Genomic DNA, 6,000 nt, shown 5'->3' with positions numbered 1-6,000 from the left:
ACTTCCAGAACTCTTGTGCAACATGGGTCCAAAACACACTGCAAAAATAACCCACTTTGAGACCACTTTAACTGCCCTGGCTCAATGCAAAAGAATTCTGGGAATTGTAGTTTCATGAGATATGTAGCCTTCTCTGTCAGAAGACTTTGGTGACGCAGCAAACTACAATTTGTTTTTATCTCTGTGCTGCTCCCAGTTTGATGGCATTTTGTAAATCATGGTAGGTGTGTGTGTCAAACATCCTCCATTGGAGTTGCACTGCATAATGTAAACCTCTGCATGCACAGTTATGTGTTGCCTACATGTGCACAACTGAATGTGCAATGAAGTGTACAGCTGCCTTTTTCTGCCTCTGAGTCTGAGAGAATGTGATGTGCCCAAGGTCAGCCCAGTGCACTTAATGGCCAAGCTGGGATTCGAACCCTGCTCTCCAAAATCATACTCCAAGGAGACTCCACCAAAATCCAAGACAGCATCTTCCATTGTCAAACAGCCCTTACTCTTAGGAAGTTCTTCCTAATGTTTTAGATGGAATCTCTTTTCCTGGAGCTTGCATCCATTGCTCCACTGTCTCCCATTCTCTGGAGCAGCAGGAAACAAGCTTCCCTGTCCCTTCAGATATTTAAACATATCACCTCTTGACCTTCTCTTCTCCAGGCTCAATATCACCAGCATTTCCCTGAGTCTTTCTTCATAGGGGTTTCTGGGGGTTTCCAGGCCCACATCGGCTGCCCTCGCTGATTAAGAAAAGGGCATTTCTGGAGGCTGATAATGGCACCATTTCATCCTTCACTGCTTGGGGAAATGGCAGCTCCCCATTTCCTCTTCCTTTGGTAGAGATAACCCTTGACAGCCAAAGGAATGAGTGGAAAAAATCCAGCCTCTTCCACACTCCTGGGTCCCTTGTTTTGGAATTAGGCTGGGAAGCAGGACTGTAATGGACACAGGACTGAAAACGGCGGGTCTGTGTTAAGGGTGGAAGTCAGTAGGAAACCAGTAGTAAATGCCTGTCTAAAGTTGTGGGTGGCCAGACCAGGCCATCCTCAACTGACCCAGTATTGCAGCCTGAGAAACGTCTGGTTCTCAGGAGAATCCTTGCCAGGTGCCCCCATTTATTTTTGGTGATCTACCTTTCTCCAGAGAGTCATGTATTGGCTGTATTCTGAGACAGAAAGCCTAGCAAGATGGATCAATAGTTTCATTTGAGATGACAAATCCTTTATTCCCATTATCTCACCCAAGGCTCCTTGCCTGTTTTGCTTTCCTTGACTTGAATGGAGAGGTGAGTAATAGAAAGGGGCTAATCCAGCCTTGACCACACTTGGAGGGTCCAGAAGATCTCCAGATGTGCTCCACATGTCCAGAAATACATTAGAAGGAAAAATGCCAATGTTGGCTGGCATCTTCTGTGCCAGGAGAATCTCCCCCGGCTTTGACTCTGAATTGAAATGGAGCTCTCCAAAGGGTTAGTGTTCAACACCTTTCCATGAACCATGGCATGAAATGTTTATTTCAGCAAGCATTCAGTGGATGGATTTTACTTGTGTTTGTTCTGCAAATGCTTTTTACTACTTTTAACTACGTGTTTTTAACATACGTTTTAATATTCATAACGTTTAATTATTTTTAACCTTTGTACTTCTGCCTTTTTAAATTATTGTAACCCGCCTTGAATCCCATTGTGGGAGAAAGGCGGGATATAAATCTTTGAAAGAAATAAGTAAAAATAAAATTAATTAATTAAAGTATGTGGCTGTTCCACTGGGGTTTGAGCATTGGATTCTGACTCTTGAGACCTTGGGCAAGAAGTCACACTCTCTCAGCCTCAGGAAGGCAATGGCAAACTCCTCTGAACAACTCTGGCCAAGAAAACCCCAAGAAAAGGTCTCCTTAGGTTGCCATAAGTCAGGAATGGCCTGAAGGCACACACCAACAACAACAGCAACAACAACAACAAATCTTTCCATAAAAGCCTTCATGTAAATGAAATTAGTTAATTACAAGTATGTGGCTGACCTTCCTAAGGCTGTCAACTGACTGGAAAAACACCATCCTTTCCTGCTCCTATGCCTTGATGTGCAGACATCACCAACAGATGAAGCTGTTGATCAGGAGACATGCTGTAGAGATAATGCAGTTCAACATCACTTTAAGAGCTGTCGCTACAATGCAATGAAATCCAACTGAAACCAAATCAAATGTCATTTCCACCAAGCCTGTAACCATTACAGTTTTACAAGTGATTGGCAGAAATGATGCAGTTTCACACCACTTTAAGTTTAAATGCTCAGTCCTATGAGATCCTAGGATTTGTCATTTTGCAAGGTCTTTCATCTTTCTGCCCTTGAGTGCTGGGGCCTCTCCAAACTACCAGTCCCAGGTTTCTGTAGGATGGAGCCATAGACGATGTTAAAGCAGTGCCAAACTGCATTATTTCTGCATTGCAAATACACCTTTGGTCATCACCTGGAGTAACTCTGTCCCTTTCTTTGCATTTGGAAACTGTCTTCTCTGTCCTCTCTGAGGATCTCGGTGCCACTTGCGCAGATGCCTGGTGAATTCCTCTCTGCGGGAGTTTGTTTCTAATTAAATCTTCCTGCTGCTTTCTTTTTTCCTTTCCCAAAAGCAGTGAAAAAAAATCTTGTGCCTGACCCATTTCTGTTGCAAAGGCGGCAAACGACAAAGCCTGCACATGCATCTCTCTCCCTTTGTGTGTTTGTGTTTGTCAGAAAAGAACCGCCTCAAAATGAAACACATCCATTTAATAAACACCACGCGCAACATTTGTCAGCAAAGGCCTACTTTATAAAGATTTTGGAATCGGTAATTAAGTTTAGGAGATCATTCTTATATGGCCTTCTCTTTCTAGAAAACTGAGGCAGAATCCTGTCAGCATCTTAGGCATGCCTAAGTTCCCATTTGTTGTTGTTGTTGTTGTATGTCTTCAAGTTATTTCCAACTTATGGCAACGCTATTATGGGGTTTTCTTGGCAAGATTTGTTCAGAGAAGGGTTGGCATTGCCTTCCTCTGAGGCTGAGAAAGTGTGACTTGCCCAAAGTGGGTTTTGTGGTTGAACAGGGAATCCAACCCTGGTCGCCAGGATCATAATATAACACAAAAGTCACTTTTTTCCAATGAACAACATCCACTTGTTATTTCACTTAAAACACATTAATTAAAGCATGCAACAGTTTAAAAAGACAAATAAGACATATATCATTTAAAACTACACTTGATCTTAGCCGAAAGGCCAATAAGCGATAATCCAAATTGATTTTTAAATCCTTTATATGCAAGATTTCTATGCTGTTTATTTTATGGGGTACTTTTATAATGCTGCTCTTACATGTTGTGTTGTATTTTAACACTCTGTATGCAAATGGCCTTTGGTCTAAACATTAATAAACAACTGACATTTAAAACAGTCTGCATTTAAAACTCAACACCTAAATTCACAGTTTAAAAACTGTCAGGACAAGTCTTCTGGAAGAGACGGGTCATTTGCCACCATTGTGCACGCAGATGTGTTTGCACAGGGATGCGTGCTGAGATGTGAGTTCACAAGGCCTGCCCTTGCACAGACATTTGCAAATGCATTTCACGCTGCATCTTTGCCCTTCCGTTGCAAAGCACAGTCAGTTGTACAGCTCCACAAGCAGAGGCTCGCACTCCACAGTCCCAATGTAAAATGTAAAAAGGAAAAATCTGTTGTTGGGACAAACGTTGTTGGGCTTGGAGGGCAGCCACAAATCAGTTTGCATGTGCCATAAGAAACTGACACACATCCGAAAGTGCACAGTGTTGCTGTGCAAAAACAAGCGCATCTCAGTTCTCTGGATGATGGGTGCGTTGGGCCAATTAGTGTAAACATTTGACATGTAATCACTGTTTGATGAGGGTGCCTCCGCTGACAGGCAACACAGTCATTATACCCACCATGACTGACTTCTGACATCCGGTTTGTGCAACACACACACACACACACACACACACACACACACACACACGAACCACACTTGCTTTGCTCCACGGTGCCATTGCAACAGGGCCTTGGGGCACACTTCACAGTCCCTGACCCACAAACTGGAGCTGGGAGGGGGTCGCACATTTTGAAAGTAGTGAAAGAAACCCTAAGCCAGTTTGGGTGGTGGACTATGACTCCGGAGACCAGGGTTTGGATCCCTGCTCAGCCATGGCAAACCCACTGGGTGACTTTGGGCGAGTGGTCACACTCTCTCAGAGCATTCCAATGGCAAACCAATAACCAATAACAGAGTCACCTCAAGATTGCCATATGTCGGAAATGAATCAAAGGCACACAACAATAACAAAGGCCCAAAACACACTGCAGAAATGATCCTGTTTAAGACCGCTTTAAGTGCCCTGGCTCAGTGCTAGGGAATCCTGGGGACTGTAGTTTATTGTGGCGCCAGAGCTCTCTTTAAACAGAAGGCTAAAAGTCTCACAAAATGACAGTTCCTAGAATTCCCTAGCATTGAGGATAGTTAAAGCAGCCCCAAACTGGATTATTTCTGCAGTGTGTTTGGACCAAAGTCTAAAATGAAGTCACTGCCCTATTATTCTGAGAAGACTGTGAGCTGCCCAAAGTTATCCAGTAGGTTTCCATGGCTGAGCAGCCATTCGAATCTTGGCTGGGTGGGGATTTGAAGCCAGGTCTCAGGTCCCAAGCCACTATACCACCCTGGCTTCTATTGAGGGGCACAATGGATCAATTCTTCCAGCCTCCAGCTCCCAACAGAGGCTCCTCCAAAACCCTTCATTGAGGATGCCACCTGCTCTCTGTGTGGCTCTTCCGACCTCTTCCTTTCACCATTGCAAGCCCTGCCAAGTGCCAAGAATCCCCCACTGGGCTGGCATTTCCAAACATTATAATAAACGCTGACTTTATCATATTAATGACATCAGCATTTCCATAGCAACAGGAGTCCTTCATAAAAGGGTGAGGGTGGCAGAAAGAGGGAGGCAGAGGGGGAAACACAGGAAAAGACTAATAATAGGGCAGGGACCCAAGCAAAGCCTTGGCACCGAGGGAAGCGCCTTTGACGCAGCCGCTTGGCACCGCTTTGCGCTTCTCTTCTCTTCTGCTGATGGGGCCCAGCATCCCTTCAAGGGCCATGGGCCCCTAAGTCACACCAATTCTATTCAGACTATCCCTGGACATCAGTCCAATCCCACTTTTGCTGGCTAAATGGGTGCATGCCCCCAGCAATCATAGAATCATAGAGCTGGAAGAGACCACAAAGGCCATCCAGTCCAACCCCCTACCATGCAGGAAATCCAGATCAAAGCATCCCCGACAGATGGCCATCCAGCCTCCGTTTGAAGACCTCCAAGGAGGGAGAATCCACTACACTCTGAGGAAGTGTGTTCCACTGTCGAACAGCCCTTACTGTCAGGAAATTCCTCCTAATGTTGAGGTGGAATCTCTTTTCCTGTAGCTTGCATCCATTGCTCAGAGTCCTAGTCTCTGGAGCAGCAGAAAACAAGCTTGCTCCCTCCTAAATATGACATCCCTTCAAATATTTAAACAGGGCTATCATATCACCTCTTAACCTTTGGCAAAGCCAAAGGAAGACAGGTTGCAAGAATAAACTGTTTGCAGAAGCAAAATGCACAAATATGACCCATGTACAGCTCTGGGAAATGTACATGAAGCTCAGGGTCAGAGCAAAATTGACTCCCCAAATCCCTTCTCATCTCTTTCTCCAGCCTCAAAACTGCCATGTTAATACACAAAGATATCTAGCAAGTACCAGAATGGTGCAATGATTTGAGCATAGGGAGACTAGGACTCTGGAGATCAGGGTTCGATTCTCCACTTGGCCATGGAAACCTGGACAATTCACAGCCTCTCAGCCCCAGAAAACCTTGTGATCCTATAAATGTTGGAGGGAGATTTGGAACAGGGAACATGCAGGCTGAGAACCAGATAGGAGATGGGATAAACTGCCCAAAAGCACCTTTAGAAGGTGTTAACC

The sequence above is a fragment of the Sceloporus undulatus genome, chromosome 8 (genome assembly GCF_019175285.1).
Source record: "Sceloporus undulatus isolate JIND9_A2432 ecotype Alabama chromosome 8, SceUnd_v1.1, whole genome shotgun sequence".
Lineage (NCBI taxonomy): Eukaryota > Metazoa > Chordata > Lepidosauria > Squamata > Phrynosomatidae > Sceloporus > Sceloporus undulatus.
This window is presented reverse-complemented; position numbering follows the sequence as displayed.